Source organism: Piliocolobus tephrosceles, chromosome 2 (assembly GCF_002776525.5).
Source record: "Piliocolobus tephrosceles isolate RC106 chromosome 2, ASM277652v3, whole genome shotgun sequence".
NCBI classification, from domain to species: domain Eukaryota; kingdom Metazoa; phylum Chordata; class Mammalia; order Primates; family Cercopithecidae; genus Piliocolobus; species Piliocolobus tephrosceles.
In genome coordinates this window covers 94,512,343-94,528,005 of record NC_045435.1, presented here as the reverse complement: position 1 = coordinate 94,528,005, position 15,663 = coordinate 94,512,343, and the positions used below count along the sequence as shown (strand labels likewise).

Genomic DNA, 15,663 nt, shown 5'->3' with positions numbered 1-15,663 from the left:
CGAGAATGTGTCCTGAAGTAGACAGCTTGAGGCACAGTAGACACGCATTTTCTAATAGGGGGAGATGCATTTTCTAATAGGGGGAGACGTGTGACACAGAAGGTGGGGGAAAAGAATAGTGAAGCAACAGTTCCTTTCCTGTAATTCTGTTTGGTGCACAGCGATGCTGTACATAAGATAAGGTAAATATACAGTTGAGCAGTAGGGAGAAAGTTTAGGTATCTTAGGGGTCTAGTGGCGGGTGACTGATTTCATCAATCCTGTCTTTTGTTCTACATCTGATAAACAGGTTCTGACCAGTTCCTGTCAGCAAAATATTTGACAAACTCCATTTACACAGGCAAGAGGTCAGCTTTAGTTTATAGGCGTAGGTCTTATTACCCTCGTGCTTATCTGCAGCCATCAGGGGCCACTGTTAAATTTTTCATTAGAAATTTTCTTATCCTGAAAATTTATGTAGATACATGTGTTAAACTTTTTTTAAAAACCAAGAGCTAGATGATCATGATAGTGAATGTCATTGTGCACTTCCTAAGTACTTGGCACCATTTTAAGTACTTTATGTGGATTAATGCATTGAACTTTTAAAACATTTGAGGTCAAATACTGTTACTATTTTATAGGTTTATGGGAGGAAATGTAAACAACTTGTCTAAAGTCATACAGTGAGTTAAGTGGTCCCAGCCTATTTAGAATGACTATGGAACTCTCTGCTCTTAACTATGATGCTAGCAGTTCTCAAAGTGGAGTCCCTGACCAGCAGCATCAGGATCACCTAGGAACTTGTTAGAAATGAACCTTCTTGGAGGCCAGTTGTGGTGGCTCACGCCTGTAATCCCAGTACTTTGGGATGCTGAGGTGGGTGGATCACGAGGTCAGGAGTTCAAGACCAGCTTGGCCAAGATGGTGAAACCCTGTCTCTACTAAAAATACAAAAATTAGCCAGGCGTGATAGCAGGTGCCTGTAATCCCAGCTACTGTGGAGGCTGAGGCAGGGAGTTGCTTGAACACGGGAGGCAGAGGTTTCAGTGAGCTGAGATCGTGCCACTGCACTCCAGTCTGGGTGATAGAACAAGACTCCATCTCAAAAAAGAAAAAAAAAAAAAAAAAAGAAATGCACCTTCTTGGGTCCTACTCCAGACCTACTGAATCAGAAACTGGGGTGGGACCAAGCAAGCTGGGTTTCAACATGCCCTCTAGGTGATTCCAATGTACATTGTCCTGTGCTAATCCACATCTCAGAGATAACAGTATATCTGCCTTATAATTGGATTCAAGGGGAGAGATTTTGCCTTGTATTTGTCATCTTATGATAGATAATTACAGTATATTCTCTCCTTCTCTTGTTTGTTTCTATCCAGTTTTCCTTCATACTCCAAGAAGTCATTTTTAGCAGTCCTGTAGGTGAGGTGTTAACAGTATTTTTAGAACAGTAACCTCAAAAGAAAAACACTGTTGCCAACATGCTTCCTTTACTTTGCAAAAGGAAACAAACTCACTTTCAAGGTTTGCTCCTGACATGAAAGAAGCAAGGCTGTGGTGCAGATCAGAAGGATAGCAACTTAGAAAGTTTGGTGTCATGGCCAGTTTTGCTGAAAACGTGTATCTTAGAGCAAGCTGGGCAGGACCCCATTTTTCTCTGTCATGGTCACACCACCCTTGTCTTGAGTTCACAGGAAGCCAGCCCCACATGTGGAGCAGAAATACTCTGTGAGTAGTGAAAATATGTGTGTGGATTTGGATCTGTGTTACGTGGATTTCGAGATGTTTCTACATTGTCAACTTGTCTAAAAGAGGTGCTTTTGGTTGAAATCTGTAAGATACAATTAGTATTTCAGTTGCTCTGATAGTTATAGATACAGGATACATTTGTTGTTCTCTCCAGGTCACCTTGTGGGATACTAGGCACTTTTTCATGTCACTCATTTAATCTTTAAAACAGACTTTCAGGGAAACATTCTCATTTTGCAAGCAAAGCACCCGAGGCTCTGATAGTTTGCTCTTGTGCAGAGTCTCCCAGCTGGAAGCACAGAGCTGGGTCTTCGTCCTGCCTTGTGGGTTTCTGTATTTCACCATGCACAGGCTCTAAGCTGACAGAGTTCTAGTCTCTTCTCTTGTATTATCTCATTTAATCCTCTTATCCCATGAGGTGGGTGTTCCTGGGAGACCAGGCAGCAGGAGAGGGCTTGGCTTTCACTGTCTTTCCAGGGAGAGGAAATATCCAGGCCCTGTGTCTTCTGGCTACTGAAAACTTGCACAATGAGAAAGCAAAATTGATGTCAGGTGCTTAGTAGCATATTTAGAGGAAGGCTCTGCCTGCTTTTCACAATCCCTCTCCTCGCTATGAGATTGAGAGGGCTGAACTGCATGAATGAAATAGTGGGTCCCGCCCTGTCTCAGTGCCTGGGCAGCTGCATGAGGAAAACACTGGTGTAAAGGGAAGTTTCGTGGTCACTTCCTTGTGGCCTATTACCTGGCAAATTCCCAGTGTTCTTTTTCTTTTTTCTTTTTCTTAAATGAAATGCATCAAGGAGCCTGACTTACTAATTTCTTCTCATCGGGGTACTTCCAAACCTATTACCCATTTGCAAAGTGAATCACTAAATTTCTGGCAAATGGTATTCAGGATTGCTCAGGAGAAGGCATGATTTGGATAGAGATGCACAATGGTCTGGAGTTTGCTGGGTGTTCTCATGACCAGGTTTAGGTTCCCCTAGAACACGGGCTGCAGGAGAGAGAATGCATCCCTCTTTCCTTAGAGATGGCTGCTAAGAGTGTGTGAGCGGGCAGAGTCAGTCTCCTGCACAAAGGGCAGTTTTCAGGTGTTGAACACTAACCAGACGTGATCATCTGGAAAAACAGGGGTGAAAAAAATGCCAGTCAGTGGTGGGAACCCAGAGCCTCCCGTGTCTATGTCCAGTGGCTGCACCTGCTGGCCTTTCAAATTCTCCGTCTGGTTCCCAGGCGAAGCTGGAGATTCAGCACAGATAGAGCACATTTCTCCAGCTTGGGAGAGCATTCCTGGGCTGCAGAGAAAGTACTGGGCACCGTGGGGAATAACTGGATCAAGGAGTGCTGTGTCCTGCAGGTGGTTGTGATGCGTCAGGCTTTTGTGGGCTGTGGAGTTGGGAATTTCAGCCCCAGAGAAGAGGCCCGAGTCTTGGGCCTTTGTTAATGTAGTGTCACCAGCAGCACTTGAGGGTGCTGTGCACAACTTTCCCAATGTGTCAGCATTGAAGGAGGAACTGATCTAGTGCATCAGTACCTACTGCAGCACTGTTACAAAGGTCTCTTGGTTCATGGTTTTCATTGTCCTTGTCTCCACTTGGGGTTTGGTTCTCAGTATCCATGGCTGCCCCACGGAGGCCTCCTGTGGGGTCAGTCACTCTGGGTGGAACCAACCCTCACTCTTGGTGCCTCCTCAGCCTTGGCATCCACTCTGGCGACGCTTGAGGAGCACTTCAGCCCACCACTGCATTGCGGGAGCCCCTCTCTGGGCTGGCAGAGGCCAAAGCCGGCTCCCTCTGCTTGCAGGGAGGTGTGGAGGGAGAGACGTGGGCAGGAACCGGGGGCTCACAAACCAGCGCGAGTTCTGGCGGGTGCAGGCACTGGCTTGGCGGGCCCCACACTTGGAGCAGCCGGCCGGCGCTGCCGGCCCAGGGCAGTGAGGCACTTCGCACCCATGCCAGCAGCTGTGGAGGTTGTGCCGGGTCCCCCAGCACTGCTGGCCGGCCGGCATGCACCACGCTCGAATTCTTGCAGGGCCTCAGCCGCTTCCCCACAGGGAAGGGCTTGAGACCTGCAGCTGGCCATGTCCGAGCCCCGCGACTCACGGTGGGCTTCTGCCAGGCCTGAGCCTTCCGGATGAGCACCGCCCTGCGCCACGGCGCCTGGCCCCATTGACCGCCCAAGGGCTGAGGAGTGTGGGTGCACTGCCTGGGACTGGTTGGCAGCTCTGCCTGCAGCCCCTGTGCGGGATACACTAGGTGAAGCCAGCTGGGCTCCTAGGTCTAGTAGGGACTTGGAGAACCTTTATGTCTAGATAAGGGATTGTAAATACACCAATCAGCACTCTGTGTCTAGCTCAGGGTTTGTAAATACACCAATCAATACTCTGTGTCTTGCTAACCTAGTGGGGACTTGGACAACTTTTCTGTCTAGCGCTCTGTGTCTAGCTAAAGGATTGTAAAGGCACCAGTCAGCACTCTGTGTCTAGCTCAGGGATTGTAAATACACCAATCAGCATCCTGTGTCTAGCTCAAGGTTTGTAAATACACCAATCAGTACTCTGTATCTAGCTGACCTAGTGGGGACTTGGAGAACTTTTCTGTCTAGCACTCTGTGTCTAGCTAAAGGATTGTAAAGCACCAGTCAGTACTCTGTGTCTAGCTCAGGGATTGTAAACGCACCAATCAGCGCTTTGTCAAAATGGACCAATCAGCAGGATGTGGGTGGGGTCAGATAAGGAAATAAAAGCAGGCTGCCTGAGCCAGCCAGTGGCAACCTGCTTGGGTCCCCCTCCACAGTGTGGAAGTTTTGTTCTTTCACTCTTTGCAATAAATCTTGCTGCTGCTCACTCTTTGGGTCCACACTGCCTTTATGAGCTGTAACACTCACTGCGAAGGACTACGAACCCACCGGGAGAAACAAACAACTCCAGACACGCTGCCTTAAGAGCTGTACACTCACCGCGAAGGTCTGCAGCTTCACTCCTGAAGCCAGCGAGACCAGGAACCTACCAGAAGGAAGAAGCTCCAGACACATCTGAACATGTGAAGGAACAAACTCCGGACACACCGTCTTTAAGAACTGTTACACTCTCCGTGAGGGTCCGCGGCTTCATACTTGAAGTCAGCGAGACCAAGAACCCACCAATTCCGGACACACCAGCATCACCCTAAGGCTGACCATGAGCAAAGAGCCTACTCACGATCTCTGTATTTTGGGGTTCTTTTGCAGCTCTGCCCACTTGTGGGCCCTGTCCCGTGTCCCTCTGCCATCCTCAGCTTTCTTTTATCATCTGAGCTGCCTAGCAGCATCTCTCACCTGACACTTCCTGCTTGCTCCTCTGTGTTATGCCAGTTTATGCACGCGCCCTACCTTCTCAACTAGGTCAGGAATTCTTCGAGGGTAGGATTCATTTATTTACTCAGCAGACATTGAGAGCTCCAACTTGGGGGTTAGACAGGCCAGGTCCTGTGACTTTGGGCAGTTTCTTTATGTCTAATATGGGACAATTGTAATACTTTCCTCATAGGATGGGTGTAAACGTTAAAGGAGGTGACATACAGACAACTCTTAACAGAGTCCCAGGCTCATGGTGAGGGTGCCAGAGCAAGCCATTTGGTTATTGCCTCATTAAATGTCTTGTTGATAAATGGCCACTGTAGATCAACACTGGGTGTTCCAGTCTGGGGCAGGGTGGATGATTACAGCATCTAGCAAACCTGCTCCAAGTCCACGGTTGTGTCTTTCTCGACCTTAGACGAGCCACTGGCCTTTCTGCCTGGTTAAATGAGGCTCATATGTATGTTGTGGGCTGCTTCTGAGTTTTAAGTGAAATAATACTTGTAAAATGTCTGGGGAAGCAGTTGGCACATTGTAGATACTCAGTAGTTGTATACTCATTTCATTTATTCTTCTCTGCTTCTTAAATAACTTGTATTGGTGTCCTGCTCTTAGCCTACAAGGCAAGGGAAAGTGAGCCAGTAGAATTGTCACACTTCAACTTCAGTTAATAGTGATACTAATAAGCAGTAAAAGGAAGCCAGAGCTGTGCTGTTTTGGTCTCTGTCCTTGGCAAGTGACACCATGCTCTTGCCTCCCAGTGCAGAGACTAGGCACTACACAGACATGCGTAATGGCTGTACAGACCATTGTTCGTACAGCTCTGGGTTGGTCTCTGCCCCCATTACTGTCCTGGCCACAAGGCTCCCTGCAAAAACGAAGTGACACAAAGAGACAAGGAGATGGGGAGTTGCTAAGACAGATGCATTAAAAGGATGGCATCAATTAAATGGCTGTGGTCCTAGGCCAGAAGCAAATGAGCAAACTGCTACTGCTTCTCCCAAGTAAGAGGCGCTGGCTTACCACACCCTCTCAGGCCTGTCTGGTGTTCAGATGACTTGTGGCCGGGACAGACCCACCAGGACTCATGCTCATCTTGAGGGCATGCGCTGTGCACCAGGGCTTTGTTTGCATCCCTCGCTGGGGTGTCGGTTAGAAATGAGCTGTTCTTTGCAAGTAGAACAGAGTTTGGTTCTGTTTTGTTTTTTTTTAATTTGAGTATCAACTGTGTGTCTGGCCCAAAATGAGAAAGACTCAGCTGCCTTCCTGTGACCTAAACAGCCCAGGTGGGAAGGGACATTTGTAAGCGTTTGTTGGGTTTGTTCTGCCTGCCCTGCTGTAACCATTTTTGACATGAGGACACTGAGATAAGAATAAAAAGAAGTGGTTCTTTCTTTTTATTGTAACTGCTGAAAAATGAGCATAGTTTTTCATTACCAAGTACTGTGGGCCCTCACCCTGTTCCAGTGGCCACTTCAAAGTCTTCAGCAAAATAGCTACATTTTGTTTGTTTTTAAAAGCAAGTAATGGGCCGGGCACGGTGGCTCATGCCTGTAATCCCACCACTTTGGGAGGCCAAGGCAGGCGGATCAAGAGGTCAGGAGATCGAGACCATCCTGGCTAACAAGGTGAAACCCCGTCTCTACTAAAAATACAAAAAAATTAGCCAGGCATGGTGGCGAGCACCTCTGGTCCCAGCTACTCGGGAGGCTGAGGCAGGAGAATGCATGAACCCGGGAGGCAGAGCTTGCAGTGAGCTGAGATCGTGCCACTGCACTCCAGCCTGGGCGACAGAGCAAGACTCTGTCTCAAAAAAAAAAAAAAAAAAAAAACCCAGAAAGCAAAACCAAGTAATGTGTGTCTTAGGGCTTAGTAGTTAATTCACTAGGACTATTTGGTCAAGTCTAAATTATTTTGAAGGTAAGTATTGAGGGTCAACAGGCAAGTGAGGGACTTGGCCAAGGCTTCAAGGAGGTGGCTATAACTTGGGAGAGGATAGAAGAGGTTTGTGCCTAGGAAAAGGGTTCAAAGTCAAATTCTTCTCCGTTATGGCTGTATCATGAAATTATTTCTGCGATCTGACTAAATTTTATTTAATAACAATTTTCTAATTTTAAAATAGTCTAGTCTAAGTGGGGCAGATCAGTACCTTTATGTGCTGTTTATCAGTGCTAGTTTCTTAGTGGGTGATTTGCCATTTCTAAACAATTTTGTTATCTGACAACATCATTGTGACCCAAGGAAGTCCAAGTCAAGGGTTGAGACAATACAATAATGTTTTTACATGGTCATGTAATAGGGAAGTGGCTGAAATACGGCATGGTTCGGGGGTGCTTGCTTGAGTGTTATTTATTTGATAACTTAAATATCACCCATTTAAACCAGACAATTCAAAGATTTTCATTAAATTCACTTGAGTTGTGCAACCATCACCATAATTCAGTTTTAGAACTTTGCATTCCCCCAGCAAAGATCCTTTGTGCCTGTTTACAGGTAGCTCCCATTTCCCACTTGCAATCCTAGGCAACCACTAATCTGCTTTCTTTTTTTTTTTTCTGAGACAGAGTCTTCATTCTGTTACCCAGGCTGGAGTGCAGTGGCACAATCTCATCTCTGCAACCTCCACCTCCAGGGTTCAGGTGATCCTCCCACCTCAGCCTCCTGAGTAGCTAGGACTGTAGGCATGCCACCACGTCTGGCTAATGTTTTTGGTTTTTTGTAGAGATGGTGTTTTGCTATATTGTCCGGGCTGGTCTCAAACTCCTGGGCTCAAGTGATCTACTTTTTTCTATTATTGTTATTGTTTTAAGATGGAGTCTCACTCTGTCATCTAGGCAGGAGTGCAGTGGCAGGATCTCAGCTCACTGCAACCTCTGCCTCCCAGGTTCAAGCGATTCTTCTGCATCAGCCTCCCGAGTAGCTGTGATTACAGTCACGTGCCACCATGCCTGGCTAATTTTTGTATTTTTGGTAGAGGCGAGGTTTCACCATGTTGGCCAGGCTGATCTCGAACTCCTGACCTCAGGTGATCTACCCACCTTGGTCTCCCAAAGTCCTGGGATTACAGGCATGAGCCACGGTGCCCGGCAAAGTGATCTACTTTTCATGTCTATAATTTGCCTTTTCCTATACATTATGTGAATGGAATCATACAATATGTGGTATTTTTTTTTTCTGAGCAGAAAGATTTTGGGGTTCATGCTATAGCATGCATGGACTTCATTCCTTTTTATGGTTCAATAATATTCCATTGTATGGACGTACCTGTTGTGTTTATTCATTCACCAATTGATGGACTTTTTTGGCTATAATGAATGACGCTGCTATGAATGCTTATATTCATATGTTTATGTATGCATATATGGTTCCATTTATCTTGACTAGATACTTAGGAGACTTTAAAAAGTCTTCGTGACCTTAGGCAATTCACCTGACTTCTCAGAGCCTCAGTTTCCCTGTCATATAAGATCTGGGGATACAGCTACTAGGGAGGCTGAGGCAGGAGAATCGCTTGAACCTGGGAGGTGGAGGTTGCAGTGAGCCAAGAGTGCACCATTGCACCCCAGCCTGGGCAACAGGAGTAAAACTCCATCTCAAAAAAAAAAAAAAAAAAAGTGGGGATAAAAGTGTAAGTTACTCAGCACTGTATCTGGCAGAGATAAGAGGGCATTGCTGCTGTAAGCTGAGTCACAACAGCCATTTGAAGATGTTCCTCTCATCAGAAGTGCTTTGCCAAATCAGCCTGGTCTAGGTGTCTGGGCAAACTGTAAAAACTACAGATTTTACAAAAGTGGGCAGAAGAACTGACACTTGGATAGGGTGTCAGCTACAGGGAGGCACCTTCTTTTTGAAAAGCCTGTGGGAAGAGCAGAAATTCCCAGATGGAGAAGTGAGAGAAAGACAGTCCTTACAAGAAGGAAATGGCAGGCACACAAGTGCCAGGCCAGACATCTGAGAGTGGCATCACTGGGTGTGGAGGAGCTATGGTGAAGAGTGAGCTTGGGTGGCAGGGGAGGAGGCGGGAGGGTTGGGCTGGGCCAGGTAGGGATGGTTCCTGTATGTCCTGTGTGTTGAGGCTGCTGCTTATAGGAGGTAGAAGAGCTGGGGAAGATTATTAAGCAGAGCAGGGACTAATTAAGTTCAAAAGCTACAAACTTTTAACAAACCTTTAAAGGACATCTATTTTGTAATGCCTGGAAACGTGGATGACTGGTGACTTACTAAGAATTTTATGGAAAGCTTTCTTGCTCCCAGGTTCTGGGACCCCAGGTTGGCTCCCAGGTTCTGAACCTCCATCCCCTGCCCCTGTGAACAGTACAGGCAGTAAATGCTTATTAAGTTTACTTCCTGGGGCATCAGGGGCCAGATGTAGTGTTGCTTTTTCATCCTGACAACTGCTGTTGCTGTCAAAAGCGAGAGGTAATCAACTGGTTTGTGGACCATTCTTTTCTTTGACACTTAAGTACCAGCTCTGTTTCAACTGGATATATGAGAATTGCTAGGGGTATGTGTCTACTTTGAATGTTTATTCAGTCCCTTTGCAGGTTTTATAATGAAAATTGTAGAAAATTGACTTTTAAAAACACTGATGCTTAGGTATAGAAGATAGGAGGAAAAATTATTGAGGGGAGGATGGAGCTCAATTTCTTAATAAAACTTTGGGAAACACTGTTTTAATTAAAGAAATGACCCGGAAGTAAGGCAGAAGGCAGACAGCCCAAAATGCAAATATATCAGGCGGTCTTGAATATCTTTTCTACTTGTGGCTACTTGGTCTTTGAGTTATAAGTGTCTTCTTGAGGATTTGGGAGGTTTTTCTTTTATAGACATAGACACACATACACACATATGTACATGTGTGTGTAAAATGTTTTTCACGCCAGAGATACATAGAGCTGACATCAGAGGGAGGAATGTTACCAGAATTAGGTTCTGGGGTTTTGCTATATTGTATAATATAGCAATATAGCTATATATTGCTATATATAGCCATATATATGTGTGTGTGTGTGTGTGTGTGTATATATATTTTTATTCTAAAATCATTATGAGAGCCTTTTCCTCCGAAATACATGAATGGGAAGTGAGGATTTCTAACTTTATTTTCTTAAAGAAGACTGATAAGACCAAAATGTCAAGAAAGCTTTTATCAAGCCTGTTAATTTGACACACAACATAGAGACACAGGGTCCCTTGGGGAGGGCAGGCTGCTGTGATGGAACTGTAGCGATTCTCCCCACCCACCCCTCGGCTTAGGCCTCTGGGTTCTGCCTTGTGCCTGGGTCTCAGATCTTACCTGCTGCAGCCCCACCACTCCCTGAGCTCGGCTCCTCCTGACTTCTCCTGGCTCATTCGGAAGCCCTGGACAGTGTCAAGATAGAAACCCAGTGCCACACCACCTTTGTTTTCTTCCCATGGGGTTTTCCTTGGGGTCTTTAATTCCAGGCACTCCTGAGCTTCCCACTGGGCAGATCTCCTTGGCAGCAGGCCGGGACGTGTTTCCGTTCTCTTCTGGGCCTGCACACTGTATGTTTGGGGTTTCTCTTCTGGGCCTGCACACTGTATGTTTAGGGTTTTTTGGCTGGCATCTCCTGGATGCTGGAAGATGGGTGCCAGCATTTATTCTTAAAATTGTTTTGAGCATGGTTTAATTTAGCAAAAAAGCTGCTTTACTGGTTTTCAGACTAAGGCACTCCATGGAGCTCACCCCACCTCCATCCCCCGCTCCGTCCCCATTAGCTGTAACAGCCCAGTCGTATGTCTCCCTCCCTCTGATCAGCCAGCCCAGGGCTCCTTGTTTGAAGTTGGCTTCATAATTCCTTACTTTACTTGCCATCCCAAGAAGAAGGACTTGATTCTCCTCTTATCTCAAAGTGGATTCTCCCAAACCAAAATCTCCCTCCTTCATCTCCTAGGAGGGTGTTTCTGTCAGGCGGGCCTCCTGCCACTGTGGGTTGTGGGCAGCCCTCTGCCTGGCACGTTATTACACAGTGACATCAACTACTGTCCCAGTGCCAGTGGTTTCTCGGGGATGCCCCATCTTGCCTCTGACTTTCCATCTTGTGCCCATCTCCAAAGGGGACATCACTCATGTCCTTGTTGTCCCAGTGAGAAGCCCCGATCCAATGCCTTTTGATTTACCTCCCACTCAGTTTTATCTCTTAAATCTCAGGGAAAGAGCCCACTTCTTTGCATCTGTAGTTTCCTTGCATTAATCCAATAGCCTTGATGCTGGTCAATCTAAATTGCCTTGCACCCCCTCCCCCATTGCTGCACACTGGAGCCAAAATGCTTCTGAAATATAAACCTTATTGCATAACCCCCCTTCAAAAACTCTGTAGTGGCTTTCCATTTAATTTCACACTCCTTAAAGGGACTTGTCTGGCTTTGAACCCCCTGAGCCCCATCCCCCAGGCTGCCCTGTTTTCTGTGTACCCCAGGAGGGCAGGTGTCCTGCCTTGTTCAGTGCAGAGTTTGGTGCGTGGTAATGGTTGTTTGGTGTTAGTCAGAGGTGAGGCATGTGTATTTTACTATGATGAGTAGGCAGCAAGTTGCATTTAACTTCTTTTTCTAGGAGATGGACCACAATTTTCTTATATTAAAGTTCTGTAGAGACCGAGCACGGTGACTCATGCCTGTAATCCCAGCACTTTGGGAGGCTGAGGCAGGTGGATCACCTGAGGTTAGGAGTTCGAGACCAGCCTGGCCAACCTGGTGAAACCCTGTCTCTACTAAAAATACAAAAATTAGCTGGGCATAGTGGCAGGCACCTGTAATCCCAGCTACTCAGGAAGCTGAGGTGGGAGAATCGCTTGAACCAGGGAGATGGATGTTGCAGTGAGCCAAGACTGCACCATTGTACTCCAGCCTGGGTGACAGAGCGAGACTGTGTCTCAAAAAAAAGAAAAAAAATAGTTATTGTAGAGGTTTATTTTCTTCCTTTTTTGAAACATCTTTTGGGTGAAAGTGGATTTATTGGGTAGCACTCCTTGGGTCAGAAATGGAACTTCTCTTTGAAATACGTTCTTACAGAGAGAGAAACTTGACCACGGTTGATTGTAGATTTAGTGCCTAGGAAGTTGGTATTTGAAAAGCATAACCTGTGGTTATGCTGTCTGAAGGCATGGTTTATTATTTTTTCACTTCCATTGGTCTCACTCCTGCTTCCTTATTTCTTGGAACAGGAAATCCAAAACATAGAAGTTAATTGGTGGCTGCTCAGAGCCCCTTGGCCTGGATAGAGTCTCCTGTGAAAACCTAAGCCTCTGAACGTAAGGTCAGGGCTCTTTCTTTCCCCAAAGCCCAAATGCTGCTTGCTCTGTTTACACACTTCCTATACATCGATGGTTTGTGCCTTGTTTTCGTGTCCTTTATGGTCTTTATTTTAGTCCAGGAGCCATACTGGCCTTGGTGTAGTCCCTGCAATGCAGCCTCATTCTCTGTGACCTCAGTTGGATCCTTAACATCCAGATTCTTTTTTTTTTCTTCTTTTTTTTTTTTTGAGATGGAGTCTCGCTCTGTCGCCCAGGCTGGAGTGCAGTGGCAAGATCTCGGCTCACTGCAAGCTCCGCCTCCCGGGTTCACACCATTCTTCTGCCTCAGCCTCCCAAGTAGCTGGGACTACAGGCGCCCGCCACTACACCCGGCTATTTTTTTTGTATTTTTAGTAGAGACGGGGTTTCACCGTGTTAGCCAGGATGGTCTCGATCTCCTGACCTCGTGATCCACCCGTCTCGGCCTCCCAAAGTGCTGGGATTACAGGCGTGAGCCATCGCGCCTGGCCAACATCCAGATTCTTAACGTCTTAGAGCCTCAGTTTTCTTATCTGTGGAATGGTCATCACGACAGTGCCTACAGGGTTGTTGTAAAGATTGAGAAAGCATGTTAAATCCCTTGACAGAATAGGGACACCATCAGTGTTAACTGCTACCTCTACCGATAGTCTGTTATTTTGACATATGCCACCTGCTAGCTGTGTGACATTGGGTGAGTTATTCAGCCTCTCTGGGCCTTAGTTTTCTGTTATAAAATGGAGTTAATGTAAGTGCTTACCCCTCACAGTATTGCTCTGAAGATTACATAGAATAATCCATATAGAGGGCTGTGAGTGGTGTCTGGCCATAGTCACTGTGCTTAGTAACATCAGCTCACTGCAGCCTCCACCTCCCAGGTCCAAGCAATTCTCCTCCCTCAGCCTCCCGAGTTCGGATTATAGGCATCTACCACCACGGCTGGCTAATTTTTGTGTTTTTAGTAGAGACAGTGTGTCTTTTTATTGGGTTCAATTTTTAAAATATTTTAAAGCTTTATAAAAGAGCAACACAAGGGGTCCTTGTAAGTGGCAGATACATGCACCAATACAGATAATAAAATTACACAGAGCTTAATACACACATGGGCACACAAATAAGTGCAAGTAAAATGGGAACTCTGAGGAAAAGTTATGGATTGTATCCGTGCTGATATCCTGGTTGGGATATTATGATCTTGCAAAATGTTACCATCGCGGGAACTGGATAAAGGGTAGTATACAGGATCCTTCTGTATTATTTCTTCTTCTTTTTTTTTTTTTTTTGAGATGGAGTTTCACTCTACTGCCCAGGCTGGAGTGCGGTAGCACGACTTCTGCCTCCCGGGTTCAAGCTATTCTCCTGCCTCAGTGTCCCGAGTAGCTGGGACTACAGGTGTGTGCCACCACACCTGACTACTTTTTGTGTATATATATATATATATATATATATATATATATATATATATACAGGGTTTCGCCATGTTGGCCAGGCTGGTCTCGAACTCCTAACCTCAAGTGATCCATCTGCCTCGGCCTCCCAAAGTGCTGGGATAATAAGGCATTAGCCACCGCCCCCCATCCCCCTCTGTGTTATTTCTTCTGTCTGCTTCTAGTTATCTACACATGACTGACTATATGAGTAATTACAGTTATCTTAATTCAAAACCTTAGCCTTAAAAATTTGAGTGTTATCTCTAAATATAGTGTTAGAGAAATAGCAGCTCTGAATCTTATTGTACAGAGAATAGAGCCAGGTTAGGTAAAATGTAGCCCAGTTTTCTCTTTTTCTAGGAAAGCAGTGGACTCAGATTTTTGAGGAGAGTGGGAGCCGGTGAGCGGGGGTAAGCAGGCCCTCAAGTGACAACAGAAATTTAAACACAGAGGGCACTTAGTTGCTGTGATCTGTTAGCTGGTGTATAAGGGGTGCTGCAGATGCTTTGGCGTGCTGGCTGGGGGGCCCCAGGTTTTTTATCTGCACGCTTGCAGACCATTATAGCTGTGCGTGAAGAAAATTAACTCAGGTTGGTAGCATAGCAGTCTTCACTTAAGCACTTGTGTGACCTCGAGCTGATGGACTGTCTAGAGCAATTTGAGCTGGACTTCATCTACATCAAATTAGATCCAGGTTTAAAACTACCCTTACACATCTCCCTTGCTTCTCTCTCCCTGGCAGCTCTGTGCATATCCCTGCCCCACCGCTTGGACAGGAGGGATCTCATGAAAGCGTTGGGTGGAGGGGTCTTGTCTGCTGGCTCTGATGGCACTGTCTTGGTAGGGTTTCAGATTTAGAACCAGATTTCAGGTCTCCTCCCTAAGCTAGAAAATCATTCCAACAGATCCGATTTCTCTGAGCTAATTTACTAGGATGATCTCTACTTGCATTTAATAAAATATTCAGAGACCTATTGAATTTCAGTTGTAATGCTACTGAGTTTGACTTACTAATACGCTTCAATTCCCAAATGCGTCGCATGGGCTGTTACTGAATGTGGGTCACTAGGAAAGCTTTGACTCTTAACAGAATTATTCACTGAAGTCTTAGTTACAAAGCATTACTAAGGAGTTATTTATTTAGTCCCAAAGTGACAGGTTTCAAAAAATTTTGCACGTTCGCTGGCCATAAATCCATTATATTCACTTCTCCCCCCATAGAATAAAACTTATGCTACCTTCTTGGTGTTTGTGGTGTTTGTTGAACTGCAAATCAGTTCCTGGTCATTGATTTAAAATAAAACAACCCTGATGTATCTTTAGCAGACAAGAGCCTTCTTTTGTTTCACAACCGATTTCTCCAACGGATGGAGAACAAAGACCCATAGTCCTAAAGTGCTTGTGTGCAGCCTCGTATGACCACGGTAAATTGTACATGTAATGAAATATTACTCTGTGTGTGTGTGTGTGTGTGCGCGCGCGTGTGCGCATGTGCAATCGTAGTAGTCTTTTTAATGTATATGTAAAAAATAACAACCTAGTTTTCATGGTATGGAGCTGGTTGCATAACCTTAGAATGTAGGCCACTTGCGGGGGAGGGGGCTGTGCCATTTTGAAATTATCAGTTTAAGGCTCTTGTTTAATAATTATGACAGCAGCTGTTTTCTGAAGGATTCCAGTCTGTTCATATGGTTGGGTCTGTATGGTTAGTGGAGTCTAGATGCTACAGGCCTTTCTCATCATTCACACATGGATGGCTGTGCTGCCGGCCCCCACCCCACCTACTTCAGTTTACTGAATATCTGTGAGGCCAGACCCCCTTCCACTCCATTGCTTCGCCCTCAGCACATGCTCACACACACAGACACACAATG

At 45.8% G+C, this 15,663-nt stretch overlaps 1 protein-coding gene across 6 annotated transcripts in view; it reads left to right on the top strand.

The window, feature by feature from the left end:
- Positions 1-15,663, top strand: part of TRAK1 (trafficking kinesin protein 1) — a 137,520-nt gene that overhangs the window by 72,606 nt on the left and 49,251 nt on the right. The gene's annotated exons all lie outside the window — the stretch shown is intronic.